Source organism: Microtus ochrogaster, chromosome 7 (assembly GCF_000317375.1).
Source record: "Microtus ochrogaster isolate Prairie Vole_2 chromosome 7, MicOch1.0, whole genome shotgun sequence".
Lineage (NCBI taxonomy): Eukaryota > Metazoa > Chordata > Mammalia > Rodentia > Cricetidae > Microtus > Microtus ochrogaster.
In genome coordinates this window covers 74374319-74396297 of record NC_022014.1, presented here as the reverse complement: position 1 = coordinate 74396297, position 21979 = coordinate 74374319, and positions in this window count along the sequence as shown.

Here is a 21979-nt window from a genome sequence, read left to right as displayed (position 1 = left end):
TGGAGAGGGTGTGGAGAAAGGGGTACACTCATCCATTGCTGGTGGGAATGCAAACTTGTGCAACCACTCTGGAAAGCAGTGTGGCGATTCCTCAGGAAATTCGAGATCAACCTACCCCTGGACATAGCTCTTTTTAAAACACAGACTTAAAATATAAGTTTATGAGGGACACCTCAAAAATAAATTCACAGCTGTTTTTCCTCTTTCTCAATATGATTCCAAGTCCATCAAATAATGTGCCTACTTTAATCAAAAAGAAAAATTTCTACAGCAACTCGTGTGTGTTTTATCAAAATCCTTCTCTGTATCATCCATCTGATCGGGGCCATTCTCTAGTGGAAAATAGGAGTCTAAATGAAAGAAGTTGCCTATTGTTTTCTCTTGAGAGGCCTCTTATTATGGTCAACACATATAAACATATAAACCACACACACACACACACACACACACACACACACACACAAAGAGTGGGGGAAAAGCAGGGGCAGATAAACAGAAACAGAGAGGTAGAAAAACACTTAAAGGTTGGAGGGCGAAAGAGAAAGAGGGAGGAAGGGATGTACACAAAGAGAAAGAGAGAGAAGAGTGAGAGACAGAGACAGAGATAGAGAGATAGACAAACAGACAAAGGGTGATGGGAAGGAAGAGAGGGAGGGGACATATAATTCACCCAACACTAAAATAAATACATTTTATTCATATTTACGACTGAGTTTTAACACCCAGAACATATCTCCAAAGGATTTTGTTTAATCATCTGAAGAAAGAGAAAAGTTTTTTCGTTAGGTAAATTGTCTTTTCTTACATGGAAAGAAAATTTTTCTTTAAATGGAAGAATGAGTCTCAGAAAAGAGAAGGCATTGGCTATTAGGCACACATCATGACAGGATCCAACACAAAGGCCTTATATAGCACATCTCAGCATCCAACCATATGAAGGCACATAGGCATTTGACATGAGTATTGAAAGCTTGATTAGAAAACAAATAGACATCTTACCTATCCAGGTCCCTATTAGTTGTAGGTTTTGTTTTGTTTTATGCTAGTTAAGTCAATCCTCTGGTTTTCTATCCATATTGCCTGTGTGAGGAGCACTTTGAAACAAGTATTATATTCTACTTCAGTATTATATAAAACATTATTTCACTATTGATTTAACCATGCATGTACAAAACATTCTTATTTGTTTTCATATTGACATAAATAAACTCTTAAATCGTTTTGACTAAACTATTCTGAAATCTTCTCTTTTCAAAACTTTGAAAGAAAGTCAATGTGTGTGTGTGTGTGTGTGTGTGTGTGTGCACATGAGTGTATTAAGGATAATATCAACATTATCATTCTTAAAGATTGATTTGAATTCTGACCACAGCCTATATGGACGGATGACTAATCTAGGGACTGAACAGTTAAAGATTTTTATGAGCAGATTCCAGTTTTTTTCCTATTATTTTTTCATGCCTGAAACATTGACTGCTTTGGGCTTATGTTTCTATAAATGGCAGTCTTCATAACATCCTAAATGACTATGTGAGCTTCAAAGAATATTTTCCAATGGAAAGAAAATATAAATTTTTTATACAGTTGAGTGTTAAAACAGATTATTGATCAATGTCAACAGCTGAAGCCAAGACAAACGGCTCTTAATCAGTGTCCGTGTAAATGCATCAACCACAAAGGGACTATTTCTCTGAGACATTAAGAAAATCCATATGGACTTTTTTCATTCAACCATTTAGTGTCTTGGTGTGAAAGTGTAAGGGTATCTTCTATGCCATTTTAAAGCTTAGGTTATATATTTTGCCTGGAACTACTTATAGAGACCTATGATGGCTGTTTATAGAAAGCCACTGTGGTTGCTTGGGCCAGTGTCAAGGCAACACTTTCCAAAATAGAACAACAAGGAAGATTTGTACATCTCAATGACATTTGAACATGATGGAGTCTGCATTTACTTGAAGATCAACAGTTCTTATTGGTTTAAGGGGACCTCCTTTCTCATCTAGGTACACATGATTCCCAATGATGTGTACTCACTTTTTGCCTTCATGTAATCTAACATATTGTATTTCTGATCTCTCCCTTTCTTGTCTCTTTTACCCTCATTGGAAGGGGATTGCTTAGCCTCTTTAAAGCTGCTATTGTTCATTGCATATTATTCACCAGCTATTGATTGAGAAGCACAGGATATAGTGATATAATTATGTGTTATTATTAAATGGATAATGCATACAAGTAATAGACAGTGTGCCAGCCCTGACTCAAAGGTCGATAAATGTTAGTCATGATTATCAGAATCACCACATGCTATCAACTGCTTTTGTTTAGCAATTGAATGAGCCTCTTAGAAACAATGCTCATTGTTAAATAAAACGTCTACTTTAGATTTTTCTTTTCTTTCCTTTTGCAGTTTAAAATTTCAAAGTAAAACCAGCCAGAATGTTTCAATACATTGGCATCCCTCTCAATCCTCTACCTCTGTCTTTGGTGATTTATCAAGAGCCTATCTATTTGATGTGATCAACCATTTTTCCTTCTACTAAATGTTTATGGAAAAATGAAATGTCTATTTTTCTTGATGACACAGAAAACAGAAACTGTCTTGACTTCTGTTAATCTTTCTTCCTCTCCGTGCTGCAGTATCTGCATATCCATGATTTTAGCACACAGTCTGGTCACTATTTCAAAATCATAAAGATCATCTCTGCAAACCCCTTTCCCAAAGTACATATCTCACGTAGAGAGTATCCATTTTTGTTCTCTGATATTTTTAGATTTGATTTCGTTGTTACTTGAATACACTGAAATAGCTTTGGGTGCTTTGTCACTGGAAACTCTTTTTAAAATTACAACCAGTTGTTACTCCGTAATTTTTACCACCGACATGACTTCTATTTATATACTTGGCACAGACTGACCTGAATGGTGTAGTCCCCTGATGTTAGATTACCTAGAAAAATTTATAATCTCTTAGCAAGAACTATGCTTAAATTCACCCTGTATGCTAAAGCTCAAAGGTTATACATCCTTCACAGAGCCATAATCAGTACTATACTGACATTAAACAAATCCCAGAGCCTTTAGTGTTTTTATCTCAGTTCTATAAAACAACATCATTTGTTTATTTCATTATTGGTCATATTACAGGCTCAGGATTTGCAAAGACTTTCAGTTAATAAAATAGTTTGCCTTTACTCCCGCTATCCCCAGCTAGATTAACTTTTGTCATCTGTTCTGGATAAAATGCCCCTTTCTTTCTTTATTCTTCTTTTAGATATACGATGATCTTATGCAGTAAAAAAAATCTAATAAGGTCTACTATTAGACCTATGTCTCATTTCTGTCTCTCTCTGAAGTTGCAGATACAGAGACAAGTTTAATTCCATATAATTTGTATATTTTTTTAATAATGCTTTTTTTAAACACTGAAATTCAAAATCATAAAATACAGTCTTTCAAGAGTTGCTGGGTTATACGTTTCTGTAATATGAGGCCGTAATATTTCCCCAATTGATCACTATCCATTGCAAAAAACTAATCACCTTTATAACTTTCGAGACGAAATAGGAGGACAGATGGTTCTTCCAAGCTTAAAGTTCAGCTGCCCGTCCCATAGCAACTGCACTGCTTTCAATGATTAGGGAGTCCTGGAAGCCAGGAAATGTTTATTGTTTTGGAAAGAGGGTGGGCCAGGATGGGATTTCACTTTCACTTTTTCCTGAAGGAAAATATTCCCCAGCCGATTTTATGTGACATATCAGAACCACAGTCTGCCTTCGCCAACTGTCAAGACATCCGATGGCTAAGGCAACTGGGGGAGATAGTAATAAAAATGAGCTGACTCTCAGCCAAGCAAATGCCAATTATAGTTTGTTTTAAGAGTGCAGAAAGGCATGGCCAGAAGCCAACTGCAGGGAGGATTGACAGGGGCTGCTGAAAGGGCAGGGAGCAAAGACAAAAGCCTGTGAAATTCCAGAAACAGGATTGATACATCAGCATTGATGGAGAGGGTGCCCGGGATTTCTCAAAGATGACTTATTCTCTGCTTCAAGTGAACTATTCTTTTATTTATAGATCAAAGTCATTATGTATGTTAGGGACTACAGAGTATGAGAAAGATTTATTTTAGTTTTTTTTTTTTTAAAACATGGTTTTAATTAGGAAAGTCACCATTCGCACCATCCACTGATGGCTGGCTTGGCTTTGTCAGCAGGCTGCACAAACCACATCTAAGGGCAAGGAAACCATAAGTGTTCTCTTGTGTAGCTAGTTTTCTGGTTCACTGTAAAATGAAGTTACTGAATGCTTCAAATGACATTCCATATCTTAGCACCCCCAAGTAAGGCTGATTAAAAGTCTTGGGGTACTTTGGAAACTCTATCTGGTTCTTTCCTAGATTCTCTTGTGAGATAATAGTTTTGTATAAAACATAGGTTAATAGAAATGAGTTCATTTAAGTTGTAAGAGCTAGTGGGACAAGCCTAAGCTAAGGACAAGTTTTAGTAATTAATAATGACTCTCTATGTCATTATTTGGGGGCAGGAAATCAAAGGTAAGACAAGAAAGTTGGCTTTAGATTCTGAAGTTTATATTTGTCAAAAAGAAAAGAAGGTTTTTGGTTACTATATTTGCATACAATGGCCTGGATTGACGAATACATATATGTAATTACACAGAATCCCAGAATATTGGATTCCATTGAAGAATTAAACCATTTAAGTTTGAGGCAGTGGCTCTCATGGAGGCATGGTAGGCAGAACATGGTGCATTTACAAATGAGACATGGGAATTCCTTGAATTGCTTTGTGGGTAAAGTGGGCCAATGTTGATTACTGTAGGAAGTCTTAGAGCTAGTGGTTACCCACCCACTGGGGTGTGGCCTTTTATACTATATAAGCTGATGTAGAGCATGCGTCCACTCTCTTTTTCCAATCTCTCTGTTCTGGTTGCAAATTTTAGTTTCTGATCTCCATTCCAGCAGAGGATTCTGATTTGTGAGTCTACCCCTAAATAAATAACCATCTATTTCTCATTTCTGAGATAGTGTGGGATTTCTTTTACATGTCCTTCAGTTGATAAGTTTTTGAAATGGAAATTTTGTTAAAGAATTAATACACACACACACACACATATATACATATACATACGTTGCGAATTAGGTATTTATGATAAGTAACCAGGCTAGCTCAAGAGTAACAGGAATACTTTAAAGGTTAAAGAGGGGAAGCTTACACTGTAAGAATGGGAGTTCCGAAATCCGATATGTCCTGTGAGCACTGCGAAGAGAAAGAGTGTGCACCTGCATTCCCAGGTTTTTCTACCTGGGCTCTAGGTGGCCACACCCTAACTAGATGTGATTGGTTGAAACTATCAGTTGATAGTTTCCCCATCATACATATATATATCAGAATTGCCCTTTATTGAGTATTTCTTCTAATGGGTTGCTTTACTAAAGCTTCCTCCCACAAAGTGAATGTTACACTCTGAAATCTGTGCATTTTGTAACTGCACAGCTTATCACATACATTTTACATATTAAGCATTTCCATCTGTGGTTGAGAGTTTATAATCTACTCATGGTAATGACTTCAGGAACTTTTATTCCCTGAGCCTGCTTTAAGTGCATCGTGGAAGTTTATAGATAAAATTCAGAAATAAAGAACTACCTAGACATCTTTATATTTATACTATATTAAGCCATCATCAGACCTGTGAGTTCTTTGGTTTAAGTGTTAGAGACATGTGATTTCCACAATCAGGAGAGCAAAGCAAACGGCAATGACATGACTGTGCCCTGGAGGAAGCTCTAGTTATTGATGTTGGCTTTGTGTACAGGACATAGATGTTTTTCCCTCAATGATTTCCTGTGCTCTTGAGATGATGGGCATGCACAGTGAAGATCAGCGGTGCAGCTACTATGGCTTTCACCTAGCTAAAGGCACTACTTAGAAGACCATTGCTCCGTATGTGTGAACACTCACTGTAACCATCCAAGAAGATTTATTCAGTATTTATTCCCCATATTTATGCCCAGAGATGGTAGCACACTCATTCACAGGTATGTCCTGTGGTTTGTGGTAGGTGATATCAATGTATCAGTATCTAGACCGATCTAGATTGATAAATAAAAAATAAAAAATAAAAACAAATAAGAAATAAATAAAATAAGAAATAAAAAATAAAAAAGAAAGAAAAACACTTTCCTCTCCCTGCCCCCCCAAAGAGGGTGGGAGTTATTTAATAACTTTCTTTAATGGTGTGCTTATAACCTGGTGATAAAAATTTGAAATAAGTGAAAGTTTATCTGAGACACATAAATCTTAATTTTCTAACATTTTGCAATGTTCATGAAGCAAAAACCTTTACAGAACTGGTTATACAATTGTCTTGCCATATCATTCAATAAGGAGGGTAGATCCATATTCCCATATTAGGCTGACCTATAGTTGATAGAAGAAAGAAAAAGGAAAGAAGGAAGGCAGGGAGGATGGGAGGCAGGAAGAATGGGAGGCAGGGAGCAAGGGAAGAAGGTGAGAAGAATGAGGGGGAGAGAGACAGAGAGACAGAGACAGAGATCCAAAAACTCAAAAACCTATTATGGTAGAAGGGTAGACTCAGAAACAAAGTAAATATCATAGAACTCTAGAAGGTTCTTCCCTTTTCTAGATTGTGTTTGCTTCCACATGCAAATTATTATTTTAAAAATGAACTTTGTCCAAGGTCCATCAATTCCATTCTCAGGCATCTATCCAAAGAACTAGAAGCATGTGTCCCCAAATGAAATGTATGAACATCCTCATAGCAGCTTAACTCATAATAAACTAGGATCATAAGTAACCTAAATGTCTGTCAACAGGCTAGCAAGAGAAAGGAGACACAATACGACAATATAAAAAGACAAATGCCAAAAAGACTTTGTTAAGAGAAGGAAATAGATGAAATATAGCATAGTGTTTTATCTAATTATATAAAATTCTAGAAAAATAAAATCTATCTATGGTAATAGAAATCAAAGCAATGGTACCTCGTGATAAGCAGATCTACCAAAATGGGTTGATTTTGTTTTAGAACCAATTTTTACAACTCTCAACGTTTAGTTCTTTAGGATACAAATCGATCTTGGTTTCATGATATTAAAAGTTCACAAATCTGAATCCGACATGTCAAATTTGGACTTAGTCAAATGCATAATTATGCTTAATATAAATAATAGAGAACACAATTACTGGCTACAGTTAACCCATATAATGTGATTAAAAATAATAAATTAGGGGCTGGAGAGATATCTCGATTATTGTGAGCACAGATTTCTGCTCATCACATGGCCGCTCACCACCATCAATAACTCCTTTTCTGAGAATTTGATTCCCGATTCTCATCTCACCAGAAACCAGACATACAAATAGTGTATACATTCACACACACACACACACACACACACACACACACACACACACACTACTCATTTACACAAAATGAATTAATTATAATAAATTAGCTTAAGTTTGCATCAGCTCTCATGAATAATAAAACTGATGCTGAAGGAGATGCCACGACAGATCCTAAGGGGGGAAAAAAAAACAACCACACAAGAGTAAACATGATTTACTACTACACACGTCATTGGGGCTAACATAGAAAAGAATTATGAATAATTTGCATGCAATTCTTCATAAAATGAAATGTTAGGAGGAAGAAAGAAAGGGGGAAAAGGGGAAATTTTTGATTACTTAGGAAAACGAAAAAAGGCTTGGTGTAGGTATGAAACTTTTCAATCAAATTTTAGTGCTTAAAATACTAACACCTGTATACAAGTCTGATGAGCCTTTTGATTCTTATTTATTTGAGATATTTATGTCCTGCACTACAAACAAAGGGTTCAATTAGGAAGGATCTATTGTGAATTGAATATCTGTCAGGGCCTGTTTTGGTTAGATGTGAAGAACAACAGTACAAATATTTATTTTTAACAAAACTCTGTGTAACCTCTAAGTGTCTCTTCTTCCCTCCTCTTTCCGTTCCTTTCTCTTACCTCTCCCCTTTTCTTCTCTTTCTTCCTTTTTATTTATCCCCTTCCTCTTAATTTCATCTTCTTCCTTTGTGTTGAAAACATATAAGTGCCCAGGAAAAAATATATATTGGAATAATTGGGGATTGAATTTACTTCGTAATGGCTGTGCTAATTTGTTTTTGTTTTTTATTTTAGTTTTTAATAATTTTATATATGTGTACTCTATTTACATTGCTTCCATTCACTCAGCAATGTGTAAGAATTTCCCATGTGGTACTGGTTTTGTGGTGCTGAGGTGCCATGGAGAGAAGCGGGGGCTTGACACCATGAGAGGCTAATGGTGAAGCTGAAGCCACAGCAGTGGAGAATCAAGGATAGAAAGGGTCACAGTGAGGTCAAAGCTTTGCACCAGGTGGCAGGTTTGGTGTTCCTGGAGAGAGGCCAGGGGGCTCCTGGTATAGGTGCAATTTGTGGATAATCAAGCATACTGGAAACGCACAATTGTAAGATGACTGCTGAGAATAGCTGCAACTCTGAAGTGGAGATGCCCTGAGCCTCTGAGGCTACCTATGTGTGTCATGAATGGCAGAACCTGAGAGGTGGAGCTGGTCAAATACTTTGGAACCCAGACAATCCTGAGTGAGCACCAGATGTAGTACACTGAGCTCCAGAATTTGGTTCACATTGCTGAATTGTGGTTTTCTTTTGATCTGATTCTGTAACTGTGTCCCGATTCTTCCTTTTTGAAATAAGAAGTACATAAGTTGATTTTAGTTTATATTTTAGAGGTATCCACAGTAAAGAGACACTGTAAAAGAAACTGGATATATTAAAGAGATTTCATTCTTTTTTTCCTTTTTTGTTTTTTTGAGACAGGGTTTCTCTGTGGTTTTGGTTCCTGTCCTGGAACTAGCTCTTGTAGACCAGGCTGGCCTCGAACTCACAGAGATCCGCCTGCCTCTGCCTCCCGAGTGCTGGGATTAAAGGCGTGCGCCACCACCGCCCGGCAAGAGATTTCATTCTTAAGGTGAATGACCTTTTAAAGTCTGTGTGACTTTTGAAATTATACTTTGTTTTATATTGTGATGTTAATATTTACCAGAGTTCATGGGGATAAGCAAAAAAGGAAAGTTTATTGTTTAATAGTAATTTATTAGTAGTTAGATAATAATTTAGGCGGTCATGTGTCTTGTTAACGTTTTTGTTGACATGACCCAAGATGGAATCATCTGACAGAAGGAGCTCAACTGGGACAAAGGCTCCATCAAATTTCCTGTAGGCAAATCTGTAGGGAATTTTCCTCATCAATAAGTGACAGGAACCAGTCCACTGTGGCAGTGTCACCTCTGGCCTGGTGATCCTGGGCAGTATAAGAAAAGTAGGCTATCAAGCCATATGGAGCAAGCCAGTAAAAAGTATTCACCCATGGTCTCTGCATCACTCTCTGCCTCCAGGTTCCTACCTGCAGGTTTTTGCCTTGAGTACTTTGCCTCGTTTTCCTTCATGATGGGCTGTACACTGCAAGATTAGGGAAGCCCCATGCTCCCATAGTTGCTTTTGGTCAATGTCTTATTACAGCAATGGAAAGATAACTAAGATAGTACCGCATAAAATATGTGATATTTTCACATACAATTCAATCAGTTTTGTGTGCAACATAGAAACTGTCTAACCTTCAATGAATTGTCTCTTTGTTCCCATGGTCTTCTTTACCAATGGGTGTCATTCACAAGCTGGCACTTGAAAAAAAAATTTAATGATAGCTTCACAATATAATGGCTAGTCTCCTTTTCTGTCTCCCAGACACAACAAAAAGAGAAGCAGACACGTTGGTTAAATCCTGGCCAGGTCTCATTCAATGTTTTACTGTACAACCACCCTCTTTGCATAGTTCAAAGTTTCTTTCACAAATTCCCCTTCAAGTCACAGCAAGCCTTTCAAGCAAAACACTGATAGAAGTGGGAGACTCCAATGTCCTCTCCAGTCAAGCCAGAATCTCTGGAATCTGAATATTATGTTTATGAAAACAGTGGGCAAGTTCCTGGAAAGTGATGGAGAAAACCTGCAGATGGTAGACTTCCCAGAAGTCTGGAAATTGAGTAAATGCTTCCCTTTCTTGTTCAAAGACTGCAGCTTTTAATTAAAAGTTGCACCAACTTGAACCTGACTCTGCAGTGACATTTGGGACCCCATTTTTTTTGTGTGTGTTTATTATGCTGTGATTTCCTCATCCAGTTTTCTTTGCTTAACTTTTTATTGTAATAACCACCAGAGGGCGAAAGATATCACATTTCAAAGGACTTCGAGGGCTTTTTTAGCCGGTAACCCAATGCCACTAAGAGTCCCAGGGGGTGGAAAACTAAAACTGAATCATGCAGCTTCTACGTGCTTCCATAGAAAAGACATACCATTCAGCTTGTGTTTCTTCTTCTCTTGTTTCCCTTTAGGCAGGGTTGTTTTTGATGTTGGTCAAATAGATTTGCTAGTCAAGCAGATTAAACTGTTTCAGTTTAACATTTCGAGAAGTTGGAGTATGCATGCCTCTTTTGCTTTCATTCACCTAGAGTTCAAAGCCATAGAGAAACACTGTAAAGATCCCGTTACTGTGTGTGTCTGTGCCTTCAAGGTATTCCTTTACCTAAAACACCAGGGAGTAATTTGAAAGGTATATGCTATCTACTCACTTATCAAATCTTATTTTCTTGATAGAATGTTTTAAATACTATCTTAATAGTTCAAGGATCTATTAATAAATGAGAAACAGTGAAGCTGTGTACCTCATCTAGGACCCTCAAGGCCCATGGAAACATCATTGGCGGAGGGACAGATGCATGTATAAAATGTGAGCAATCAATCCCAGGAAAGTAATTTTCAAAGTATGAAATACTTGCTAGGACCTCAATCTCCGCCGACCATACTGCATGGGGCGTGAGAGCTCAACCTCCGGAGACATGTTACATACCTAGTAGGAGAACATATTCCAGAGTTCCACTTCTCATCTTTATCAGCCACACCCTCTCTCATTCTGAAATTACTCAGCCACCCCATTTATAATCACAGCCTATGCTTTACACACACACACACACACACACACACACACACAAGACTGTAGAAATCAGATTCAGGTATTCTACAGCTCTCGCTCTCTAGCTCACAAAATTGTCTAGGTCTCTACTTGGCAGTTTTTTTTTTTTTTAATTGAAGGTGCCACAGAACAGCTTCTCATGATGTCACAGGGTAGAAAGTATATAGTTCTAATCATGTCGTAATCATGTACAATAAAGTCAGCAAATTAGACGTTGGTGGTCCGTGCATGCTCAGGGTCCCTCCTGAAGACTTTCTGGAGCAGCCTTTCAGAACATCTACAGCTTAACACCATCAAACCACACACCACGCAGGCAAGAAAGGAAGCAGTGGCCTCATGTCTTGTCCTCGCCACTCCATATTTTCCTTTGGTAATCCTTCACCGGACAATCTGAATCATAGCTAGAAATACCCTCACTAGCCACATCGCCTGAGCTTCGCAGAGACTTCAGAATACGCTCAGCAATCCTGCTCCATGCCTGCACCTGAAATCCACGTTGTGTAATGAAACCCACCATGGAAAGGTGCTAAAGATTTACTTTAACTTGAGAGTGGAATAAGATGCAGGAGTCTTTGAAAGGGGAGGGTACAGATGTAGAATTGGCTCAGAAAGAGATTTCACTGTCTTAGGTGAAGCAGCTTTTATTCTACCTTTCCCCTAAAACTAATCAGAAAATTAATAGGCCTTGTTCCAAAAGGGCAATTTTACAACTGAAGTGTCCTGGAAGGCCAGGATCCTACTGTTAGGGTAAAGTTTTCAAAACGTCTGTTGGGGTAATACCCAGGCTTCATTTTCATTGTCTATAGATATCAAAACTGGAGTATTTTCAGCACTTGGGAGAGGAAGTAGAACTTATTTGGATCTGCGTTTAGTTTTGCCGCGTCGTCCAGTGTTACATAACCAAGGGAAATTGCTCAATCTCTTTAATCCTCAGGTTTCTGGAGGGAGTGGGGTGCTGGAAAGATGGCTCAGCGCTTAAGAACATTTGCTGACCTTGCAGGGGACCCAAGTTCAGTTCCCATAACCCTCACTGTGAGGTTCACAATCAGCCATTGACAGCCTGCAGAACACCATTCCCATAGCCATCACAGTAATTATCACCTTCCTATCTAAGAACAATATCAACTTTTCAGTTGTTAAAAATCCTTATTGAACCCCGGGCAGTGGTAGCCTGCCTTTATTCCCAACACTTGGGAGGCAGAGACAGGCAAATTTCTGTGAGTTCAAAGTCAGCCTGGTCTAAAAGAGCTAGTTCCAGAACAGGCTCCAAAGCTACAGAGAAAACCTGTCTCAAAAAAAAAAATCTTATCTAGTACAAATAAGCAACAAAAATCAATAGGAAATAGGTAAATAAATAGATGTCTCCTTCCTTGGACAGACATACAGACAGAGACACACAATCAGACACACACACACACACACACACACACACACACACACTATTAAACAGTGGCTATCTCACCCTTGTTTGGCTCAGAGTGGCCTGATTGTTGTCAGGTTTTTGTTTGCCTCCTGGAATGAATGCCATCTCCATAGCCAACAGCTTTTAGAACCCAGAGGACTGTGCAGCTTCACCATATCACATAGTATCCGGACCTATGGAAAATTTGCAAGAGACACTATTGAATCCACGGTGATCCAAGTTAATGAGTAACTTGAGCATTCCAGTTTCAGATGGAGACCTAAGAGCCATATTCAGCTGTAAATCATATATAATATTAACCACTGCAGATTAATTACAATTTATTTTATTTATTTATGTGGGTATGTGTGTGCATGTACATGATGCTGCTCATTTATGTGTAAGCCAGAGGTCAAGGTTTATCATTCTTCCATTCTTATTTTTTTTTTAATTTTGAGGCAAGATCTCTTCCTGAAATTGGTTAGCCCTTCTGCCCTATGAGCCCAAGGGATTCCTCTGTCTCTGCCTGTCTACTCATGAGATTCAGCCACTTGATGCTTCATCTGGCTTCTCACATGGTACTTGATATTCAAACTCGTTTCCTCATGCTTGAAAGCCAAGTGCTACCCTGATCCTACCCACCACTAACCATTTTCTCAAGGAAAGCAAAAAATAATTTCTGTTTTTGCTTTATCTTTAGCATGCCTCCTTTATTTCATTATCTGTAGTTTGATGATAAACATCTATGAGATTTAGGTCCTCAGGTGCTTTTAAGTACAGAACATTTGTTTATGCTAATTGCAAAGAGTATACAATGAATGATAAAAAAATGTTTTCTTTTTATTTTGGATTCAAGTCTCAAGAATTGGATAGAGCACTCTTTCTTATAATCAGTTAGCTAAGACTAATCACAGTACTGTGTCCAACTATAGGAAAGTATTCCCTGTCTTTAAGGAACTGGGCATGGTATTGGCAGAAGCCCATATTCCCTATTACTGTGACATCTTATATTGGCTCTATGAATGAACTAATTTAGTCTCAGTGTTATATAATGTCAAGCAAGGAAGTATAATTTGGTGTTTGTCTTGTTTACTTTTTAATGTTTATGTCAGCACTTGGTGCAAATATCAGGTAGAGTATATTTAGCAGGTGGTAATAAATAGAAATATAGTTGATCCTTCAATGGTAATCCTTGAAATATCATCCTTTTTGCCTAAAATGCTGTAAGGAATTAACATGGAAAGCACAATGAAAAGTGATGCACTACAAACACACAAACACACACACGTAACCGTGCAAATGGCACACAACCCTATCATCTGTGCCCTAATGTGACAGAAAACAGGTTGAGACAGGAGTGGTGGTCAAGGTGAAAATATGAAGCAAGTCAATTGGCACAAAGATTGAAAGCCCCTCCCCTCAGCGTTACATATAATGGACAGTGTGTGCTCTGGAAAAGCAAGCAAGACATAAAGGTGAGTGCCATTTAAATGACAAAAAGAATCTTACTTTCCTGGCCCAATGTCATTTGAACTTTTAACTTTCCCCAGCTTTCTCTAATCTGCTTCCATTCTTTGGAGTGCTTTTCTCCCATGATAAACTGTCTCTACTTTTGCCACTCTCCATGTATGCTGGGACTAATTCTTTTGCCAAGGACACCAGAACCCAGAAAGCCAAGTAGGTGCCCCCAGACCTCTACACGGTACCTATTGTATATGTAACACTAAGGTACCATACTGTGATATGAAAAGGAAGAATTATGCAAACATTTGAACTTTATTAGAAATGTAGAAAGACTGCTTTGATGATTAGAAGGATAAAGGGGCAGGAAGTACAAGTAGGGAAAATGAAACAAGCAGAAGCACTTATGCAAAATAATGGACCCCGGGCTCTGATGCTCCTGAAGAAGAGGACCAGGTAGCAGAGAAAGTCTTGTGTAGGTGAAGCTAGCTTCCATTCTCCTATAAGGATCTATTGGCAGAGCTTGGGATACATCCACACAAACCATGCAAGTCTGTGTGCTAGTCTAAGGTACTCAAATGAAGACAATGAATTTATCAAACACCTAAACTTAGAAGATTCCTCATGTTTTTAACCAGCAGCATCCTGTGATGTGGTATTCTCCTCTGTATGCTGTGATTAATATTGATTAATAAAGAAACTGCTTTGGGGCTATAGTAGGGCAGAACAAAGCTAGGCAGGGAAAACTAAACTAAATGCTGGGAGAAAGAAGGCAGAGTCAGGAGAAATCTTGTAACCCTGCTGGAGACAGATGCTGGATGACAGATAAAACTTTACCCAGTAAGCCACAGCCACATGGTGATACACAGATTAATAGAAATGGGTTAACCAAAAATATAAGAGCTAGTTAGCAATACACTTAAGTGATTGGCCAAGCAGTGATTTAAATAATATAGTTTCTGAGTGGTTATTTTGAGTATGGGTAGATGGTAATGAACAAATGTCCTATTATTTATGGAAATGTCCTCCTTTGCAATAGTCTCCCAGAAACCATTCAAGAAAAGCAATCAAATATTCTGCTTGGGAGCCTGAAGAAAAGGAAGCTCTGTCCCTTCAGTGCCTTTGCCTGATATTTTGTCAGATCAAAAATGTCATCCATACAAAAACAGAACTTAAAGATGTGGTTGGGTGCCTGATTTTACAGAGTAAGCAAGCAGAAATAAGTCCCACATTCACAGATGAGAATAGTCTGCTTCATCCTCAGCCTTGTTTCTCGTGTTGCCAAATTAGGAAGCACTAAACCCCAGAGAATACAAAGAACACAAAGTAAGGACGTATCCCCCCACCCTTTCTCTCTCTCTGCTTTTTTTTAACATCTGAATGTATTCCCTTCTTCATTTTCTAAGTCATCGAAATGGCAACTGCAAATATGAACGAATCTAATTTGAAATGGGATGTTTACTAGAATCACAGCGAGGAAAACAAATTTCAAATTCTTAATAAAAGCTGGTGTCACCTTTGTATCCCTTTTAAATATCTCTAAAGCTTATGTGTGAGATTTTCATAAAAACTAATCAAAACATTTCCTTAAATGTTCGCATACAACAAATGCTTACCTTTTTTATACTTGTTTGTTTTCAAGAGGCAAACATAGCAGCTTGCTTCTTAATAGAATGAATGAAATCTGCATATTATTAAGCTTCAAAATAAAGACACCACCTGACTCTTTGTTGTACCATAATTATTTATTATGAAAAGTATCTGATGAAGATAGATTTGGTAGCAAGAATATAACACAAATTAAACTTCTAAACCCTTCATGGGTTCTTTTGTTCACTGGGTTATGATAATTCACTTTCTCACTGAACTGTCACCTGAAACAAAGTATAGTTTTCTGGTTGAGAATAAAAGAATAATGTGTCTTCTTTTATTTTTCATTGTTTTCAGATTTTCCTTCTTTGAGACAGACTAAGGCCTTTAAGCAAAATGAATGAAAACAACAATTGCCTTCAAACACAATAGGCATGGAATACTAGGATTTAATGACATCTCTTTTTTAAAAAAAATAAAGTAAAAAAGATTGCTAAACTCACAAATTACCTGCTTCCAAAGCAGAGTTTCTGAAATGCATTTCATGTTTTAAAATTATTTTGGATGGCTCTTTTGTCACCAACGCTCTGGCTGACTTCCATATTTCCCTCTATGGTTCCTAAACCACACACACTATGTCTGATATTTTCAAAAGGATTTTAAGCTATTTTACACATGGGATTAAGGGCTAAAAACAAAAGAAGCAAATCCTGGAAAAAGAAAAATACAGATCCAAGTATGGGGAGGGGAAAAGGTGTCTTTGATCTCACTACATATCTTTTCCTTTCACTGAGGAGCTAAATTTGGGAAGGGCTGCAACAATTTCAGGAGAAATTTGAAGACAGGAGTGAATGCATCTGTGTCTGCCACCATTGTGGTGACAAAATAAATGTTCTGATTTTCCGAAGCCCTGGAGCTCCAGCTTCCATTGGGAGCAGTCTATGTGTTGCTCTAAGTTCATTGCTGTGAAAACTAGGTGAGTAGGCTGATCCTGACTCCCCAGGACAAATGAAGACTCTGAGAAAGACAGCATGGGACGGGAGGAAGTTTCTTGGCATAATGTGGGCTGATGACATTGGCAGGTAAATCCTCAAATGAGGAAAATCGAGGCTAGGGGTAACTTTTTAACTTAGCATTTTCTGTGTTGAGAAATTTTTTCTAAAACACTTTCCTAATGAGGCAAATTGACAACTCAAAAGAAATGTTTGCCATGAACTTCCAGATCAACTGATGTGCTGTCAGAGCCAATATATAAGCTCACTTCCCCCCTATTTTCTTTTGTTACACATTGAATGCAAATATACTTTCAAGATATTAAACCTCACTTCTAGTTTGTTCAAGGTTTCAGATTATGAGACATTAGAAATTTGGATTAATTTATTGAGTCAACTATTTGAATGGCCCCTATGACCGAGGCTGACACACATGACGCATACTAAAGTTTCTGTTCTTAGGATGTTTTCCCCCTGACTTTGAGCATCACTTTGGTGAGGTATTTTTAAGCACTGAATTGCTTCGCAAATATTTATTTGAGATGTGCCTAGAACTTAAAAGTTGTTTCTGAAGCCAGGAAGAGTTGTATGGGCGCATTGACTGAGCTTAAATACATTGGCAGCGAGTCAACCCTCAAGAGGCAGATAAAAATAAGTGAAAATAAACTATTAGCAATGTGTGAGGTTTAGCTCACAAATGCAGTACTGTTTTCCTCAGCTGAATATGAAATATTCACAACTCTGCAGTACACATATCAGCTCCAAGAGTCAATATAAAGTCGCATGGGGCTGAGCATAATGCTTGTTGAAATGAAATTACTAAAGTGGAAGTAAATGATGCTACTGTGGAAAAATCCTGCACACTGTGAAAATGTGTAGCTCTCATTGTTAATAAAAAAGCTGATTGGCAGTAGTGAGGCAGGAACTATAAGTGGGACAATCAAACTAGGTCTGGAAAGAAAGAGGGGCAGAGTCAGAGGAGATGCCAGCAGATACAGAAGAAGCAGGATGTGCAGAAAAGTAGGTAACAAGTCATAGGCTGCATGGCAGAGGGTAGTTAAGAAACATGTATTAATTTAAACTGTAAGAGTTAGCTAATAATAAGCCTGAGCTATCAGTGGAGCATTTATAATTAATAATAAGATTCTTGAGCTATAGTAATGAAAACCGCTTGGTACTGGCATAAAAACAGAGATGTCGACCAATGGATAGAGACTGCAACACATGGGCACAGGAGACCACTTTATACGTATAACCCCAGTAGCACAGACAATAAGAGCAACAATGAATAAATGGGACCTCCTGATACTGAGAAGCTTCTGTAAAGCAAAGGACACTGTCATTAAGACAAAAAGGCATCCTACTGAATGGGAAAAGTTTTTCATCAATCCTGCATCAGACAAAGGTCTGATCTCCAAAATATATAAAGAACTCAAGAAACTAAACAGTAAGATTCTAATTAACCCAATTAAAAAGGGGGTACAGAATTGAAAAGAGAATTCTCAACAGAAGTTCAAATGGCCAAAAGACACTTAAGGTCATGTTCACCTTCCTTAGTGATCAGGGAAATGCAAATCAAAACAACTTTGAGATACTATCTTAAACCTGTCAGAATGGCTAAAATTAAAAACACCAATGATAGCCTATGGTGGAGAGGATGTGGAGTAAGGGGAACACTGGTGGGGATACAAATTTGTACAACCACTTTGGAAATCGGTGTGGCAGTTTATCAGGAAATTGGGAATCAACCTCAGGATCCAGCAATACCACTCTTGAGAATATACCCAAAAGAGGCCCAATCATACTACAAAAGCATTTGTTCAACTATGTTCATAGCAGCATTATTTGTAATAGCCAGAACCAGGAAACAACCTAGATCCCCCTCAATGGAAGAATGGATAAACAAAGTGTGGAATATATACACATTAGAGTACTACTTGGCAGTAAAAAAAAATGACATCTTGAATTTTGCATGCAAATGGATAGAAATAGAAAACACTATCTTGAGTGAGATAACCCAGACACAAAAATATGAATATGGTATGTACTCACTCATTAGTGGACTCTAGTCATAAACAAAGGACATTGAGCCTATAGGTCACAAGCCTAGAGAAGCCAAATAACAAGGTAAACCCAAAGAAAAACATATATTGATCCTCCTGGAAATTGGAAGCAAACAAGATGGCTGCGCAAAAGTTGGGAGCATGGGGGTGATGGTAGGAGTGAGGGTGGGCATGGGGGAAGGGGGGAGAGGAAGGGAGAAGGGAGAAAGGAAAGACTGGAGAGAAGCTTGGGGAAGTGAGAGGGTGGAGATGGAGGAAAGGCAGATACAGGAACAGGGAAGAAGATATATAAGGGAGCCATTTTAGAGACTTGGCTCTAGAGGGGATCCCATGTGTCCAAGGGGATGTCTCCAGCTGGGTCCTTGGGCAGCAGAAGACAGGGTGCCTGAACTGGCCTTGCTCCACTATCATAATGATGATTATCTTGAATATCACCATAGAATCTTAGTCTGGCGGTGGATGGAGAAAGAGACAAAGACCCTCATCAGAGCAACAGACTGAGCTACCAAGGTCCAGTTGAAGAGCAGAAGGAGGGAGAAGATAACAAAGGAAGTCAGGACTGTGAGGGGTTGGTCCACCCACTGAGACAGTGTGCCTGATCTAATGGGAGCTCACCAAATCCAGCTGGACCGGGACTGAAAGAGCCTGTGATCAAACTGAACTCTCTGAATGTGGCTGCCAATGGGGGAAGACTGAGAAGCCATCGATAATGGCACTGGGACCTGTTTCTACTGCATGTACTGGCTTTTTGGGAGCCTAGTCTATTTGGATGCACACCTTCCTAGTCTTGGATGGAGTGGGGAGGGCTTTGGACTTCCCACAGGGCAGGGTTCCCTGCCCTCTCTTAAGGAGGGACAGGGAGAGCTTAGGGGGAGTGAGGGAGTGGGAGGGGAATGGGAGGAGGGGAGGAAGTGTAAATTTTTGAATGGAAAAATAAAAAAAAATAAGATTCTTCTAAGACTGTTTGGAAAGCTGCTGCTGGGCCAGGAAAACTCTGCCAACATGATGCTTCATGTAGTGTTTGGACAGAAAGGACCCTGGAGTATCTTTTTTTTTTTTTTTTTTTTTGTTTTTTTTGGTTTTTTGAGACAGGGTTTCTCTGTGGCTTTTGGAGCCTGTCCTGGAACTAGCTCTTGTAGACCAGGCTGGTCTCGAACTCACAGAGATCTGCCTGCCTCTGCCTCCCGAGTGCTGGGATTAAAGGCGTGCGCCACCACCGCCCGGCTATTTTATACACATTGATTCTCTTCTAGAAATGATGATTAAAATTATTTAAATATACTCTTTTTTTTTCTTTCAAAAGCATCTGCGAAATACTCTTGCTTCAAGTGTAGGTTTGTTCCCATGGCTTTTATGACTACAGTATGATATCAAGTGAATGGAAAACTTAGATAAAAATCTATGTGAACGTACCATGGATAATTTGGTAAACAACACAAAAAATATCTTAGACATGGAGACAAAAGCCAAAATGTTTGGCTGAGATGAATTTCATATCTGCTGAAGAAATAGAATGGGGTACCTGTCTTAAGTCAGGCACTAAAAGCTGTTGAAAACTGACTCTTGGAGGGTGTGTTTTATTATAATAAGACTTATTGTGGCGGTTTGAATGAGAAAAGTCCCCCACAGGCTCATGTATTTCAACTACTAATCCCAATCAGTGGTTCTGTTTGGAGAGATAATGCAACCTTGACGAAGGTAATTTGTAGAAGAAAGAGTTTATTTGGACTTAAGGCTCTAAAGGGGTAAGAGTTCATCAGGGTGGAGAGTTGTAGGCATTTAGGCTGGATCAGCAAGTCAAGAGCTCACATCATAAACCCACAAGCAGGAAGCAGAAAAAGAGTGATGGGCATTGAATGAGACCTCATGCTCTCAAAGACTTCTCCCAGTGATGCAATCTCATAGCTAAAGCTCCTTTGATAAGGGGTTTTGCCTAAACATATCTGTAGGCATCAGTATTTAGAATTAATATAAGAATTAATTATACTGGTCTAGAAAAGTGAGCAGTAGGTTCCCCTCTAAGATCTATGACACCACTAAGATCCACGATCCACTTATATTTGGCTAGGTTTATAGTAACAGGCACAATGTCTCTCTGATGACAGTTGCAATAAGCACCAATCTATGAGTATAACAGAATACATTAGGAAATATTATTGATATTGTGTGTGTGTGTGTGTGTGTGTGTGTGTTTGGTTCTATCCTAATTTTCTGGTCCATCTTGCCCCTGGGCTGTGGCACTCAGAGGTGAGTTCCCTCTCGTGATATGTGTGTCAAGCTGGATCAGTTATTGGTCGGCCACTCCCAAAATTTCTGTGCCACCTTTACCCCAGCACATCTTGTGAACAAGAAAAATTGTAGATCGAAGGTTTTGTGGCTTGTTTGGTGTCCCAACCCCTTTGCTAGATATCTTTTCTAGTTACAAAAGATGGTTAGTTCCCCATTTCTAGGAGTCTTTGCTAGAGTCATCCTCAAAGGTTGCTAGGAATTCCCATTGCACTAGGCTTCTAGCTAGTCCCAGAAATGTCCCTGATTCTAATAGTCTCTCCCATTACTCTCTGCCTCTCTCCTCTCTGCATCTGATCCCTCCTGTTTCCATCATGACTCCTCATCCATACCCTTCCCCCTGTCCAATGGTGTTGCCTATTCTATAATTTCCCCTTCACAGTGAGATTCATGTGTCCCCCTCCTTGAGCCCTTCTTATACTTAGCTCACCTGGGTATGTGAATCATAGCTTAGTTATCCTTTACTTTATGACTAACATTCAATTATGAGTGAGTACATACCATGTTTGTCTTTTAGGGTCTGGGTTACCTCACTCAGGATGGTTTTTTCTAGTCCCATCTATTTGTCAGCAAATTTCATGATGTTATTTTTTCAGTTGAGTAATACTGTACCATTGTATAAATGTACCACACTTTCTTTATCTATTCATTGGTTGAAGGACATCTAGGTTCCTTCAAGTTTCTGGCTATTATAAATAAAGCTATTATGAATATAGTTGAACAAGTGTTCTTGTGGCATGATGAAGTGTATTTTGGGTATATGCTCAGGAGTGGTAGGTATAGCGGATTTTTAAGGTAATTTTTTTTGAGAAATATTGATTTCCAAAGAAGCTGTACAAATTTTCCCTGCTACCAGCAATGGAGGAGTGTTTCCCTTGATCTACATTTTGGCAGCATGACCTGCCACTTACGTTTTTGAACTTAGTCATTCTGACAGGTGTAAGACAGAATATCAATCTCAAATGGCCGAGAATCACTTAAACAAATGTACAACATCCTTAGCCATAAAGGAAATGCAAATTTTATCTCTTCTTTTTAACTGCTGATACCGTATCTGGTATGTCCCATGCTAGCATAGAAAGCATTCAA